This window comes from Xenopus laevis, chromosome 3S, assembly GCF_017654675.1.
Source record: "Xenopus laevis strain J_2021 chromosome 3S, Xenopus_laevis_v10.1, whole genome shotgun sequence".
Taxonomy (NCBI): domain Eukaryota; kingdom Metazoa; phylum Chordata; class Amphibia; order Anura; family Pipidae; genus Xenopus; species Xenopus laevis.
The window spans coordinates 85892444-85909916 of record NC_054376.1 but is presented as its reverse complement, the minus strand read 5'-3'; the positions used below and the strand labels follow the sequence as shown (position 1 = coordinate 85909916).

Sequence of the window (17473 nt, the reverse complement as noted above, 5' to 3'; positions counted from 1 at the left end):
TCTATATATATATTTTCAACTATACCCTCCAAAAATCTTAAAGAAGAATTCAACCCTAAACATAAAAAACCCTACCCTACGTAACATAACTAGAGGGGGCGGGCCCTGTCACGGGACGTGCAGCAGGACCCCCCACCGTACGGGCAGAACCACCCGGAATTCGTGCCGCGAGCTGCTGGGGGGCCCTGAGGGGGTGAGGGCCCTGGCCCAATCGCACCCCCTGCTCCCCCGGTAGTTACGCCACTGCCTACCCCCCTACCCTACATAGACCCCCCTCCCTCCTCCCCCCAGCCTAAGTGTTACCCCAGGCAAATGCCCCTAATGTTTTACTTACCCCTCGGTGCAAATTCAGGTATCGGAGTTCAAGGGTCCCATCTTCTTCTCTTCGAAAATCTGCAGAACGAGACCACCGCTTCCGCAATTTTCATGTGTTTCGAAGCATGTGCAGTTGTCGCCAAACAGAAAATTGCTCCAACTGCACATGCACCGACATGGCAGTCTTATTTAGCAGATTTCCGAAGAGAAGAAGATGGGGCCGTGAACTCCGATGCTTGAATCTGCACCGAGGGGTAAGTAAAACATTAGGGGCATTTGCCCGGGGTAACATTTAGGCTGGGGGGAGGAGGGAGGGGAGTCTATGTAGGGTAGGAGGGGTCGGGTCTTTTTTAAGTTTAGGGTTGAATTCTACTTAATACCAATCGTAATGGATCTAGGTCATTATTGCACCAACACCTCGTTAAGGTGTTTCAGACCAGCCCACTTAGCTTTAAAAACATTTGACTTAGCCTGTTACAGATAATCCATGTTCAGGGGTAAAGTTAAAACAATATAATATATACAATATCTTTGTCTCTCAGTTATAGCAAGTTGCTTTAAATAAAACAAGTCACGTCAAATGTAAAATTCAATCCCAGAGGTAAAAGTGTCTCCAAAGAAAATATCCAATAAACTTCTCTTTTATGTAACAAAGTCATGATATATCATCCTTGAATGCCTGTTTTTATCTGTTCTATCGCCTGTACTGAAAAGTATTTCAAATTTCTATTATTACATTCCGTGAAGTGTCATTGGTTTTGTTACAGTATTTGATATTAACAATCTGACGGATATGTTCCCGAATTCGCTCTTTTAAGGACTGCATGGATGCCATTGTTTTCCAGTCAATGCCTGAAATTCAAAAGTCATGTAATTTCCAGATCCAGAAGATCAAGCCCTAGTGGTGGGTTCACTGCTGGGCACTAGATTTATCGCCCCTTGAAGCAGCCTTTTTACAACATGGCCCTGACTATACAAATAACTGTGGACCAATTCTGTAACCCTCCTATGTAGAATGGTTATTAGAACACTTGTTCTAAAACTATTTTACCTCTGTTTTGTGCATCAGACTGCTTTTTGCCTCCTATTAGTAGCCCTGCCCTTGCACCAGAAATAGTGACCAGTGTGGCAATCAAGTTGCTGATCTAAATCCAAGAAAAAAGCCACGTAATATCACAGACAAAAGGCATTGGTGGATATTTTTGTGAATCTCTAGGTATAACAAGTTAAAGCTAGAGAAAAATGTAGGTCCAGCTGCTATTTTCTGGAAACTGCCTTAAACAGAATTGCCTGTCAGTGTCCAGCACACAATTTTGCTCTCAGAATGAATGTTCCAGATAGAATGTTCTCATTGTAGTTTTGTAAACAGGGCCTTTTGGTAACTTATTAACATCCCTGACGGGGCTTTAGTTACCAGATATTAGCCCAAAAGTTGTATTAACTTACAGCCTTCATTGTGCAGATATTATTACAGTATTTTGCATTAGACACCCACTGTGCTAAAAAAGGAGATAATTGTCTAATTTCCCCCAAATGAGGCTCAAATAATGTAATTGCCAATAGCCCAACTGGTTTATGTTGAACATTGAATTCACAAACTCACTCTCTGCAAGCCCAGGATTCACATTCCCTAGCCAGTAAGCAAATGTAGGTTAAAATGGCAGAAGGGAAGAATGAAAGCAGCTGTTCCTGGTGCAGCTCAGTTGGCAATGGAAGAGTTAAAAGCTTGTTCTGATTCCCCCTCCTCCTCCTCCCTCTCCACTCCCACATTAGCTTGTGTGTCAGTCACAAGCAGCAGCAGCAGCTCCCGGGGAGAGAGAGAGCATGCAGCCTGTAGCATTACCACACACTCAGTGTCCGCTTTAAACACTGCTCTGTCCGTGCTCTTGTGCCACAGTGTCGGACTGGGATGCCAAGGGCCCACCAGAAAACCTTAGGCTGAGGGCCCACTTTCCAAACTATTATGCCTTCTCTCCTCACTCAACCTCTTTATTCTCCTAGTCTCTTTTCTCTACATACTATACTCTATTCTTCCATTATTAAGCCTCTCTGTTCCCATAAAGGAATAGGGAATAACCATGAAATAGGCCAAATGGTTAGAAGCAAGAGGCCCACTGACACCTGGGCCCACCGGGAGTTTTCCTGGTATCCCGATGGGTCAGTCCGACACTGTGTGCCAGACTCACTGCTCTGCTCAGAGGGCGGCTCAGCGTCCCACAACTTGTTAGGACTCACTTTTCCGTGCCCCATGATCTGTCATGCACTGAGCTAATGATCTATTGACTAGCGTGCAACACTTCCTTACTTGTTGCATTAGCTTGAGCCATAACACAACAAAGCAAAGCAATAAGCTAATTAATGTCCCCACACAGACCTTGGCCAAAGCTACTGTCCTTGTAGTATGTAGAAAATCTATATGACTGTGTTGCAGCAGCAGCAGCAGCAGCAGGGCATGGAGGGTTGCTGTGCCTCAGTGATTTGTGACAGGAGCAGCATCCTTGCCTTCCCTCCCATCCCCCAAGCTGTGCCTCCCAGTACTACTGGGTATGTTTTGGATGATAAATGGCAGCCTGTCCCGGGAGACTGAGGTGTGGCAGGGCATATTCAGGTCACAGGCACGTGCCATCTTTTGTCTTTTGCCCCTTTCTGTGCACAGTTGCAAAGTAACAGCCTGGGGTCACTTTGCTGGTCCAAAGGACTCACACGGTGTCCTTGATTGTCATTCGCCGGGATCTCCTTCCTCCCTTGCCCCTGCCCATCTGGGGGATAGTAATGGATGGGATGTGCAGGTCCACCTCCTATTTGTGCCGCTAGATTGGATATTCAGGGCAGCATCCTGAGCCGGGAGCCAATGGGCTGCTAGATCCAGGCTATGCCCCGCCTTCTCACTGGAGGGATGCCGGAGAGGCTGCAGTGTGTGATGCTCCAGTCCTAACAATCTGGTGTCATCCTCATCCCAGTCTCCCCTGTAACGAGAGCACAAACTTGGGCACATGAGCCATTGCTGGGCGACGGGAGCGGTGCCAGACCATGTATAAATCGCACAGTGTGATATAAGGATCATCTGAGAGGCTGTGCACATTGCTCCTCTCCTCTCTCACTGCACATAGGGCTCTGGGCTGCAGCTCCTCTATATAGGAGGAAGGAAGACAGGGACCACTTCCAGACTCTGAAGCCGCACCACTGAAGGACTGAGAGCCTGTCAGGTAAGCACTGAACTGCTTTATTGTGTTTGGGATGTCCATTTCTCAATCTCCAGCTGCTGCTGTACTACAACTCCCAGCATCCTCTTGGCAGCTATGGGCTATTAAGTGTGCTGTTAGCTGTAGTCCAAAACCAGTGAAGGGGGGGGGTGTCACAGGTTCAGAATTACCACTGGCATTATCAATATGATAATTTGTTTAATGGCAACAAAGACTGCTAGTGAAGTAGGCAATCCATGCAGCACAAGTTACTACTATGATCAGCTGATCATTGGCAGTTTCTGCTGTACCCTCCTTTTCATTAAAAGATTAAATATGCACAGAAAAGGTCAAAATGTCAGGGGGATTTACAGACTCAAGGACCCCTTTCACACACCAATCTCATATCGCCTACTGATTAATATAACCAACAAGGTACCAAATCATGCAAGCTCCTCGGGATTTGGAAAGCAATATAATCACTAGGCAACTTGGCTTTCCATACAACTGCTCTGAGTTTCTCTTTTACTTGACATGCTCTGTTAAAAAGCCCGGTGATTACTTAATTGCTGTTGATTGCAAGTGTCAACCATCTGACATCTGCTGCTTCTTCAGCTCTGTTCACTTAAAGGCTTTAAATGTTGAGTTGCTAAGACCCTAAAACCGTATGGAGCTCCTAAATCCTTGGTTAGGAAAATACATCGTTATTTGCACAGGTCCTGTGGCAGAATTTGTGCAAATCTCAATGGATCTGGCAAGGGTTGATTTGGGGGGTACAGGGCTACCTTAGGACCTATAGACGTTTCATAGGAAATGGGTCATAATAAATCTGTCTGGACTATTCTTGGCTTCTAAGTCAGCAAAATAATAATGATATGCATGTGCTGAAGGAGAGAGAAAGCCGTACAAAGCTCTGTAGATCTCTAGGGGGCATTACACTGCCATGAAATATAAAAATTGAATGATCTGAAAAAAGGAGCAAGGGTGTTCTGGAAACTAGATATTTTTAGCTCTATGTGCCCAAAAAAAAAAAATCTCCTTACATCCCTATGTGACATTATAGCTAAATGTAACTTTTTCTGGGCCACTGGAGCAAGAAACCGAGAGAGGGGGGCTATTGCTGACGCTGCATGGATACATCACAGTATTGCACTAAGATTGTACATTTTGTGATGTTGTGTTGTTGTGCAGAATCGTAGTGTGTTTATGTGTATTTCTAAACAGGTGGATGCAATCCACAGTTACCATGTAGCTCTACTGAACTGCATATATTATCAGATAAATATCCGTTGTGACCCAACCCCTTCCAGTAATGGGGCAAGAACTAGCATATGTCACAAGCTAACCTTACACTGCAAGTGCCCTTGGGCTTGGATACATGGAGGTACCAATCCTATGCCACACATCGCTGAAAGTTCCCAGAGAATTATGAAAGAATTTAGCTGCTCAGAGCTTTCCCTATTTAAAGTGCTGCGAGACATAAGAGAGTCCATATACAGGTATGGGATCTGTTATCCAGAAAGCTCCAAGTTACAGAAAGGCCATCTCCCATAGACTCCATTTTATCCAAATAATCCAAATTTTAAAAAATGATTTCCTTTTTCTCTGTAATAATAAAACAGTGTTTTGTACTTGATCCAAACTAAAATATAATTAATCCTTACTGGAAGCAAAACCAGCCTATTGGGGTTATCTAATGTTTACATAATTTTCTAGTAGACTTAACCTACGAAGATCCAGATTACAGCAAGATCTATTTCTCGATAACAGGTCTCATATGTGTAATATGAACATAGTGCAAAAGCCTAACAGTGTCCCAGTGAGCTGAGCATCTAGTGAGTGTTATCTATAACATGTAGGTCATTATTGTGCCAAAACTAGATAGTTTTGAAACAAATTCTTTTCTGGGTTTTATTGGATTAATATATAATAAATAGAGCAATAAACAGACCTTCTGTAACATGGACTATATATATATAAATATATGTATATGTACTCATTGGAAAGATTTTAATCAGTAATCCCCTCACTGATACAAGCTGCTTACACTATTTTTCCATAGACCCAGCTGAATAGCTGAATGATTGTGTCAGATGGGGCGCACTAATGCAAAATCTCTAGGTAAATTGTAGCTGGAAAGCTTTCCAAGTGCAGTTCTGAATGACCACTCTCACACAAACACACACAACAGTTGGCTGGAAAATACAAGCAGATGTTAGCCCACGAATCGATCTTTTCCTTTGATTGTCACTAAGTATAGTGTGTCTTCTTTCCCTTGCTTAATGAACAAAATTCTATTTTGCACTAAAGTGTGCATTTGTTTAGATATTTTACATGTTTTTTAAACCTTACCCAAAAATATTTTAAAAGATGCTTCAAATCAGTGCTGGTCAACATCTTCCATGTTGTGGGCCCATAATCTGATACATGTTTGAGGGCCAAGTTATATTAAAATGTTGATGTGATAAGATGAGCTCTGTGGAGCCCATAGGCAGACTCAGCGCCATAAAAATGCCTTTTAGTCATGTTGCTCTTTAGTCAGTTTTAATTTAAGTTCATTTTAAAATGACAAAAAAACCTGGATTTTTGTAACACTTTTAAAAAATATATTTTCTTAACCATATTGCATTTGGCCTTCTACTTTTGTTTGCAAGTCTCCCTTAAGCTGTATAAATCTTTTGTTGGCTTTACAACAAGGACAAAAGGACAGTGATTCAATAGCTTTATGTGTGTTAATGACATGTGTGTGTACTGTACTGTATGTTAGAATTAGAAGTCGTTAGTCATGCTGTAGCAGACAGAAGAAAGGACACCATCACTGAGCTGCACATTCTTTTTAACAACACATCTCTGCAATTTGAATTACACTTACTTAAAAAATATCTGTTATTTTATGTGCAGTCACTGGTTGTAATGCAGCAATTTTTATGTAGGTGTAAAATGTAAAACTCCATGGGAAAGAAATGTGAGTTATATTTAAGAGCATTCATCTATGATTCTTGGCATTGTGAGAATATAAGTGTTTGTCAGAGAGCAGTGATAATTGCCACAGGACACAGGGTAACGGTTTGGAACATTATTGAACTTGCAAAGTCGTGTGCTGGCTTAATTTCGTTATTTCAGTATATGTAATTTATGTTATCCCAAAATGGCTGAAGCAGCTGAACAGAGAAGTAGCTTAACACAGAAGATGCACATTAAACAGTTAATACATTGTTGTACAGAGTGGCTCAAGAATTTATCTTCTTGGTTATTTGACATTTCTGATAAACTCCTAAACTACCTAGAGCTACTGTATATAACGACTTCACATAAAGGTTTGTTATTTTGACATAATGGAAAGTTTGCCTATTTTTGAATCACACAACTGACTAAAGGTGGCCATACACGGGCAGATTAAAGCTACCAATATCGGTCCTTTTGGTTCGGCAGTTTATCTGCCAGTGTATGGGGGCTTCTGACGGGTCTCCCAGATTAATATCTGGCCAAGATATTGATCAGGGAGGTTTGATTTCTCTGACGATTGAGGACGCATTGCTAGTTGATGCTGTCCTACGACCCATTGGCGCCCATTCTCTTTGTTGTAATCCGATCGTTAAGCCCTAGAGCCGAACATTCGTATTAACGATATCGCCCTGGCATTGGTGAACATATCAGGGAAAGATCCGCTCATTTGGTGACCTTGCCAAGCGAGCGGATCTTATTGTGTATGGCCACCTTTATATTATGTTAATATGTGTCCATTATTTACTTTTGCTATCAGAAACGTTTGAGATATGGTATATGTAATATGCAAGATCTGTTAAATTCTCAGTTCCATCGTTGTCTAGTATTGGGGTCCGTCATACAGAGTTGGGGTTCTGTCAAACCTTCCCAGCTTCATAAATCAATAAACAGATGTCTGTTGGATTGACGAGTTCTCCAGAGTGAAATTTGTTATTGTTATAGATAAGGCACAAACAAGTTGAATCACTATTGATACTTGGTAGTTTCCATCATTCTGCTGCCCACATAATGCTGAGGAGCTGTACTTCATGTTGATTGTTGCCCCTCCCAATACAGCTATTATTAGATATTTCGTGGTTTATTTTCTTCTGACTGGAAATCTTAAATCCCCCCCCCCAAGAAGGGAACTCAGCGTTATTGCCTGTTTCAGGTCATGGTGGTAAACTCTGGGTCTTCCAGTTCATGTATTTAATCCTAACCATATTTACAATCAAAACACCCCATGTGCCATCTGCTTAGAGAAACAATTGCACCAAAGTATCTAAATTATATTTAGTTATTATAATTCTGTTATATGGCAGATTTATAATACCTAGTACATGGATGTTAATGCACATTTTGTACTATGGGTTTTTTCTATCAAGCCAACCAAGCATTTATATGCTTATTTTTCTGTATCTACAGTACAGTACAGTACAGTATTTCTGTATCTAAGAGATCTTATTCCTTAATATACTCAAGGGAATATGCTACACGCCTCTTATTATTTGTTTACCACCAAACTTCAAGTTGTAACTTGAAGCTGTTAGCGGCGTTCAACTCACCAGAGGTGTGTGGCATGTTCCCTTGTGTAGACTGTGTGTGCAACAAGGTGTTACTGGAAATTGATTTTCATTGTAACTCAGCAAAATTGTATATAGAAGATGTATAGTGTTTATTTACATTTACCCACACTGATTTAGTGTGTCACTTATTCACACATTTTGACATTATCCTTGAGGATGTTATGTTGCCATTAGCTCTATCTCATCTTACTTGCAGAATTTAATTTTCAAGAACTCAAGGTACTCAAGTACTCAAGGTCGTTATTCTTTAACGCACTGTTTTGTGCATTATTTAAGGAACGATTCATCAAAGTATTTTCGCATGCGCTAATAGACCTATCGCAAGCATTAATTATACAATTCTGCACAGCGATATTCTAATCACATTGCAAAACGTATACAATAGAATTAATCATAACGCATTATTCACTAACATCTTTTAAGCAATAAAAGCATAAAATTGTGCGATAATTACTGTGAAATTTAACACCTCCTAGAAGTAGGCATTACTAAACTACATCAGATGGATAAATAGAGGAGGATATAGTGAGGAGCTGTAGGGCAGCAATTAAAGACCTTTATGAGGAAGTGGAGCCGTACCTACCGCCACTAACACATTTTCATGATACCTTGGACAGGTTCTGTGTCATTGAATTATATTAAGTTTCCCAGGGAAAGGAATGACTAGAATACTGTAAAAAGAGACTTCTACTCTGCCAGTGGTATCCCGAATGTCTTCGGTGCTATAGATTGCACTAATAACCTGTGACTATATCAAATGCCCTAAAATATTGCACAAAATAATTCATGCTATAGAATACCGCACACAATTCAGCTAAAATGAATGTAAAAATATCACTTCTTAAAGGGACACTGTCATGGGAAAAAAATTTTTTTCAAAATTAATCAGTTAATAGTGCTGCTCCAGCAGAATTTTGCACTGAAATCCATTTCTCAAAAGAGCAAACAGATGTTTTTATAATCAATTTTGAAATCTGACATGGGGCTAGACATATTGTCAATTTCCCAGCTGCCCCTGGTCATGTGACTTGTGTTCTGTTTGCTCTTTTGAGAAATGGATTTCAGTGCAGAATACTGCTGAAACAGCAAGATTAACTGATTAATTTTGAAAAAAAAAATTTCCCATGACAGTATCCCTTTAAGTTACACTAGTAAACTCTTAGTGAATTGATTAAGAAGTGCTATCATTTTTACCCCATGCTATAAATAACACTCACTTTATTGTCCTTTGGTGAATCAGACCCATAGTTGTGTATTTTCTTTTCAAAGAGCCCAGGAAAACTTGGCATAGGTACCTGGAGTGACTTTGAGCATGTGCCTTTTCTGTGCCAGCATTTGGATCATTTGGGTCAAGTCAAGGCCTCTGTGTTATGATTTTATATCCAGAAAAGTAGTACCAAGGTCCAAATAAGTTCACAATCTTGTATCCCTTCAAGCCTGATTCACAATATCTAAAATAACAGCCACCACCAAAGGCACAGGCACAAACAAGAACAATATATACTGTAGTAATATTGTTTGATGTATAACACCATGTATTGTGCTGTGGAAATTAATAAATGCACCACATGTGTGTTGACCCCTTCCAGTTACAACACCACCAGTGAAACAGAAAGAGATTAGACTTTCCTTATGTAGGCTTTATTAGGAGGGTACTCACAAACGTGAGTACCCTGGCTGCGTCACGGAAAATAGGAAGCCAGTGGGAGGAGGCAATCATGGAGACAATCCAATTACTTTCCATTTTCTATTTGGAAATGTTTTTTCTAATATAGAAGTATAAAGATACATTTTCACCTTCTAAAGCAGTTCAGGGGGGGGGGGTCACCGACTTAGCTAATCATTTATCTTTGGCCATGTTGAGCAGAATCCCTGAGTTTTATAAAAGGAATCTGCTAGAATTGATACAATAGTTGCTAATATTCCACTGCTGAGACCAACTATCTGTATCAACTAAATGCAGCAAATTGAAACAGTTCAGAATGCTCCTGGATCACTGAGCTACTACACTGAAATACTAGAGACACAAACATTCAATTCAAACTTAGATTTTGGGAAAACAGTAAAAAATAAAAAATGGAAAGCAATTGAAAAAAGTTTTTGTTTACAGTGAACACTCTCAAAACAACTCAACTGAAGAAAGGGTTTGGAAGGTGAACAACCCCTTTAAGACACTGGACCAACATCATAACTCCATACTAAGATAGTGTTATCATATGCACTTCCAATACATAATTCCATTAAGAAACTGGACCAACATCATAACTCTATACTAAGACTGTACAGTTTGGTTCAGTTAGCATGATATCACCGATGGTTAAGGATTAATGACCCTTGCATTAATTTCTTAACCCTGGGGATATCACTACTATTAGAGGCACATTTATCAAAGGTGGAATTTCGAATTCATGTGAGTTTTTAAAAATCAAAATGTATTAAAAAAATCTAATTTTTAAAACTCGGATGAATGAAGTTGCCTTGAAAACTCGAATTCGATTTGAATTTTAAAAACTAGATTCAAGTTTTTTCTCTGAAAAAAAACTCGAATGTCAGGAAGGCAGCAAACAACTCAAAATTGATTGACTTAAACAGCAATTCGGCAGGTTTTAGGTGGCGAATCGTTGAATTTGAGTTCTTAGGGCCAGAGTATGATAAATCTCGAAAATCTAATTCGGATTTTTTTAAAAAATCTCGAATCAAATTTGAATAACTTCCTAGTCTAATTTGACAGTTTTTGCCATAAACAAAACTCGAAAATTTGAAATTTTAATTTTACCATTGATAAATCTGCCCCTTACTGTAAAGTACAGAAGTTTGGCTATTCTTAAGGATAAAAGTGATGATTGGACAAATATTAATTTATGCATGCCCCTGTTAAGTGAATATCTTATTGCTATCAATTGTTGTGTTCCAGAAAGGTTCAGTATTGTAAATGTATAATTATATTTCTGCACACAAAGATATTGCTTTTTGGAATTATAGAAAAACCAAATCCCTTCCATTCCATATTGTTAGTATTAGCACTCAAGAATAAATGCTGGCTCATTATGGGGTAATCATATATATATATGACAGACGTATAGGAAGCATATCTGGTTATTTTTTCCTTCATAAACAAGAGTCATGATGGCCATTTGACCTTGGCTCTGTAGCAGTAGAATGAAGGAGAAAATGAATCACATGAAACTATAATTCTATCTCAAAATGTCTACCTACAGAGTCGCTTTCAGAGACATGATGAAATCATCTTTGACATACTGAACTTTGCCATTTTTAGCCAGCTTGCCACTATATCATTTTCTTCAAGAAAGTCATTTATCAAGACAGAGTTTTACTAAGCTGAAGAGGAGTTTTTACTGAACTGCAGGAAGGCTGTTTAGGTTAAACAAGTACACAAATATATATGGATACATGTAATGATAAAGAAAGAGAGAGGGAATTAGAAAGATTGAGAGTTTGTAACAGTGACAGGAAGCTTCTTTTAGTACAATGTTTATAATCCTTTTAGGAAACTGTTTAATCCATTTACGGCCACAAGGCCCAATGATATATTTGTACATGCTACAAGCTTACATAGCTCAGAAAAGGTCAAATGTGGCTTTTAATCATAGGGCAGCAAATGCCTTGAGAGGGTTATGCTTAAATGCTAATTACATTTGTTATTACCGGTGCAGTAGTATTCAAATGCCTAAAAATTAATAAATATATTAAGTGAGGTCACAGAGGAGTATAACCCAGTGAATCTTCTTTTTATTGTGATTCCTATACAAATACAAGTTTAATTAAATAAGTCAAATGAAGGTTCCAATTCCAATCGTTATGAACATTATTGACATGCTTTAGTGATGTGTAAAATAATGTAACTGTTGGTATATAACCAGATGTACAAAATGTGCCATTTGTACAAAGTATGGTTATTTTGAAACCTTTTGTTCACTTATAAGCTATATCTGCATATTGATATGTTCTTAAAGGCTTAGAATTCTTTTATTTAAATATTAAACCAAATGCTTGACATAGAAATAAGTATATTTGCAGCACTTTGTAAAGCATAAGCATGCAGAGAATGAACAAAAACCTGCATGGCCAAATTTATGGCCAAAATATACATTGAGTACAGTTTTCCTCTAATTTGGAATATTTTTGTTATTTTACAGTCTAATAAAGAAACCGTGGTAACTAATCAAGTTGACATTCCCAATTTCAGCAGAATGAGAGATACAAAGTGATGCATGCTGGTGAACACTACAGCAGTGAAAAAGAGTGGCTAATTTATTACCACAACATATTGTCCTTTAGTGCCAGGTTTAATCTTATTCTGGATCAGTTTAATGATCAAGTTAATGGAGATTGCACCCACATGCTTCTCTTGGTTAGTTAGCTTTTTAGATGGTGAGGGTGACTGCAGTTTCTGTGAAATCCCTCGTTTAAGTGGCCGATTTATGATTGTCCAAGGTTTCATTTTAAGACAATCCTAAAGGAAACCTGTGGGAATTTACTAATCACAATGTTTCTACATTACAAAAGCCCATAAACTCAAGCTGGGGTTTCTTTATGTAAACTTAGGCAGTCATCAATGGGCCTTTTAGTGTCATGGACAGGGTGGTCAAAGGGCTCCTTAAAGGACAAGGAAAGTCTAATAATAAATCTAAGCCCATTGGAAAGGCATACCTCTTGTGTAATGCGCAGTACTGTTGATTATCCTTTATTTCCATCCATTCAGCAGTTTGAACGGCACACACAGAAACAAACTGCAAGTTAATGAAAAAAACATCCCAGAATGCAGCTCTCCTCCACTCAGACCAAGACCAGGAGCATGCGTATTAGCTAGAATCAGTGAGTGGTGCATGCACATAGTCAGCTTGTGAAGGAACTTTTTAATATATGTACACTAAGGGCAGATTTATCAAAGGTGGCAAATTCAAATTTGAGTTTGGGTTTTTTCCAACTCGAATTTCAGCGTTTTGACCAAAAATATCTACTCGAAAATTCATATTCGAATGCCTGCGGTGTGTTGTAACCAGCTCTCACCTATAATCAACGACACCCTACATGGACACGCAGTGTAATTGCAGTGGCCATGGCAACATGGCATCTGTGACAGACCTTTCTTACTATAACTTAGGAGAAGTTACCAAATGAAAATAAAAGGTATTTTGTAAAAAAAAAAAAAAGTTAACCGTTAGGTACAACAAAAGCATTCCCTATATAATAAATTCTTGTGGTAAAGTGTTTCCTTGTCCTTTAATTTATGGTGAAGTCTACCTTTAAATATTCCTATTAATTTTTTCCTTTTTATGGTTTTTGAATTATTGATAGTGATGGGCGAATTTATTTGGCAGGTGAAAATTCGTGGCGAAGTTGCGCAATTCGCCCGCGAAAATTTGCAGGAAAAATTTGTTGGAAAAAACGGACGTCGGTGTCAAAAAAATGGGTGTCGGCGTCAAAAAACGGGTGCCGGTGTCAAAAATGAGATGCCGGCGCCGTTTCGCGAATTTTTCGGCGTTTCACGAATTTCGCAAATTTTTCGTCGAAACGCCGCAAATTCGCCCATCATTAATTATTGACTTTCCTATTCTTCATTTTTTTTGCAACTGAAATGCTATCTTGTTGTCAGGGACGCTGACCCTGGAGATCAAAAACAAAAATTCCGATTGACTACTAGTTTTATAATTATTTTCTATTGCATATCTTTATATCCAGACTCTCTACTAATCTGCTACCATTCTGAAATCCAAAGTGCTGGCTGGTTGCTAGGGTAATTAATCCCTTTCAACCAGGTAGCAGCTAAAATCCCAAGACTGACATCTGCACAACGAAAAAATGGAAATCATTCAAAAACCACAAACATAACATGCAGTCCAATCACACATTTTCTTTATTATAATAATAATAATTGCTGCCTTTAATTCCTGTTTTTCTCCAAAAGCAGCAGCTGTCTACAATATAACCTACTACTAGGTTTTAGCCAGTTTGTATCTAAAATATGACAGCTTTGTACAGAGATAGATGTAATTATTCTGACTGATTAAGGTCACCATAGTTATTAGCCTGCAACTGCTGAGATTATTCTGAGAATAGGGCAAAAAACATCTGTAGGTCTAAAACATCTCTTCAGGGACCCAAGCAGCATTGTGGGGACAGAGAAAGGCTACAAATGATAGTATTGTTTTTCTGTGACATAAATCTCTTGTTAAGTTAAGATTGTAGGGATGATGTTGAAAACTGAATCTGTTGTAGAACTACCCATTCTGGATGAAATTGCTTTCTGCAGCATTTTTCTGTCTGCAGAAAGGAAAGAATTAGATTCTGTTATTGTCTGTTTTTGATACTCAAAGGGAAAAATGTTCCTACATGGCCAAAAGAATTTTATTGAAGTCATTTTCTTTTTGCTCTGTATGAACAGAAATGAAAAAAATGACATAAAGAACTATTAGCTGAAATGCTTAGGACCTGGAGTTTTCTAGGTAAGGATTCTTTTGTAATCTGGAGCATTCTGTAAGACTATTAAAATACATCTTAAATATAAAAAAACAATACAAATATTCTAGTTTAGTTACAATCAAGTATACCATTAATTTTGTGACCATCCCCAAACAATCAAGGTCCCCAGAGATCATGAACATTTGGGGGCAGATTTACTAAGGTTCTAATGGTAAATTTGAATTATCAAATTTTTTTTGGTCAAAACTCACAGATTCAAATTTTAAACCACCAACTCGAATTTGAATGTAAGATTTATCACAACTCGACCCTGAAAACAGTTCTATTTTGACTATTGTCCACCTAAAACCTGATGAGTTAGTGTAAAAGTCAATTGCAGAGGTCCCTTGAACTATTTGAAGATATTAAGTGACAGATTTATCAAGGGTCGAAGTGAAAATCTGAATTAGAAAAAAATTTGAATTTTGAGCTGTTTTTGTGTACTTCGACTAGGGAATAGTCCAAATTCGATTCGAATTTAAAAAAAATTAGAAAATTCAAATATCAAAATTTTTCATGTACTGTCTCTTTAAAAATTTGACATTGACCATTCATCATCTAAAAGCTCCTAGAACCTAGAGTCAATTGGTGGACTTTGAAAAATCTAAGTTTATTTTTTTTAAAAATGTCAAATCAAATTTGATCGAAAACGATGTTACTTAGATTCGTACGATTCCAATTCGAACGAAAACGACCTATTCACCCGAAAAAATAACTTACATTTTTTTATATATATATATTTCAGTTGGCCTTTTTCTACTCGAATTTCGAAGTTTTTTTTTATTCGAAATTTGTTCCTTAATAAATCTGCCCCCTAATAGTAAAGATGAAAATTTTTGCCTAGTTTCACTTTGAAAATTACGCCCCATAAACTCCAATGGGAGAAAAAAAAGTTGCCCGTCAAAATGAATTCAATTCGAGTTTTCAGGTCTGGACTATTCGTTCTAATTTTAGAGGTTTATTTGAATTTTAAAATATTCACAGTACTCTAAAATTTGACCTTTGATAAATAACCCCCTCGGAGTAGATTTTTATAATTTCTCTGACTTTATCAGCATGGTTCCCAAGAGCAATTGTTTGGAGTGGAAGAATCAGTATTGTGTCTAGATTATTGCATATTAACGGCAACCACAAAATTTACAAGATGTTCGCATAGGTGCTGGCATCCATACATGCCCCTCTCTACTTTTTCAAAACACCCTCTCTACTTTTTCAAAACACCATTGCATTAAAACACATTGGATATGTTTTTTTCTACATAAGTGACTGTCTGTGGTTAAAAAAACATTTCCAATATTCAGAAAATACTAAATATTAATCTTTTATATCATAGTGGGTTATTTACTAAACTCTGAATGCAAAAATCACGAAAAAATCTTATTTTTTTTTATAAAATCTGACTTTTAAAAAATCACGAATTTTTCGGAATTTATTCAACCCTGAAGATGGAAAAGTCAGAATCTGAAAATCCGGCATCTCAGGCCTGTCGAGGTTGCATATAAATCAATGAGAGAAGAACCAATGATTTTTTGATGTGCTCTGGGTTTGTGCAATACCCTGAAGTTTTCTGAGTTTTCTGGTAAAAATTCCTAAAAAATTAGTGAAATTCGTGACAATTGGATGAAAAAATCCAAAAAAGAAGTTGAAAATATGATTTTTTTTCCCGCAAAGCAAACTTTCGGGAAAATTTAATAATAAATAAGTGTAAAAAACCTGAGTAGATTTGATCAGAGTTTGTAGCAGAAAATATTGAGATAAATTCGGACTTTGATAAATAACCCCATGGACAGATTGAAAAGTTTTACACCTACCACTGTAATGGTGCTTGTAAAGCAAATCATTTTTTTTTTAAGTAAAAAAAGATACATTTAATTTTTATATACAGAAAACATGTTTAGATTTAATGAGTGGGATGAGTTATCTGTCACACAGATATCAAAGTAACATAAACAATATTTAATTTATGTCACTTAATCCAAAATGCAACACAAATTATCCATTCAGTCTGTGAATTACACAGTAGCAATAACATAATTTTAAGGTTTGTAATTGCAATATTTTTTAAATTATATTTTCTGTTTAAATTCCTTTGATGCAAACAGGTCACACGGACCATCACATTGCCCTGATCATTTTCAAATGTGAAATAGCAGTTCTAAATATAAATGCAGAAGGATGTTATACATGTTTGATTCATCTGACACTCCATATGCAGATCCAGTGAAGAATAAAACAAAAAATTTAATGCATAATTGATTAAAGCTTAGATGTACCAGTTAATTATAGGAGCTATCCTTCTTCCAAGTGAAATGTAAGAATTAAAGAGGCTATATACTATTGCAAGGTTCTAAAATTATCTCTATTACATATTTAGTACAGTTTGATCCTTTAGATAATTTACAAATATATATGCTTGTAAAACTGTAATTCTTGGTCTGTGAGTGTGGTTCTGGGAAATATGACTCAATGCACTTAGGATCAATGGACTTATGCTTCCACTGGCCATACTTTCCTTAAAGGGATACTGTCATGGGAATTTTTTTTTTCAAAATGAATCAGTTAATAGTACTGCTCCAGCAGAATTCTGCACTGGAATCCATTTCTCAAAAGAGCAAACTGATTTTTTTATATTCAATTTTGAAATCTGACATGGGGCTAGACATATTGTCAATTTCCCAGCTGCCCCAAGTCATGTGGCTTGTGCTCTGATAAACTTCAATCACTCTTTACTGCTGTACTGCAAGTTGGAGTGATATCACCCCCTCCCTCCCCCCCCCAGCAGCCAAACAAAAGAACAATGGGAAGGTAACCAGATAACAGCTCCCTAACACAAGATAACAGCTGCCTGGTAGATCTAAGAACAACACTCAATAGTAAAAACCCATGTCCCACTGAGACTCCTTCAGTTACACTGAGAAGGAA

General features: G+C 37.7%; 1 protein-coding gene across 3 annotated transcripts in view; it reads left to right on the top strand.

Annotated features, from left to right (window-relative positions):
* The first annotated feature begins 3192 nt into the window (after positions 1-3192).
* The window catches only part of LOC108713136 (synaptotagmin-1), a 305972-nt gene continuing 291691 nt past the window's right edge, over positions 3193-17473 (top strand). For 2 of the 3 annotated variants that reach the window (XM_041588587.1, XM_018255925.2), the window contains exon 1: positions 3193-3521. The gene's annotated coding sequence lies outside the window, so the exon portion shown is untranslated. The remainder of the gene's footprint in view (positions 3522-17473) is intronic. The other variant, XM_018255926.2, reaches the window with a different exon arrangement.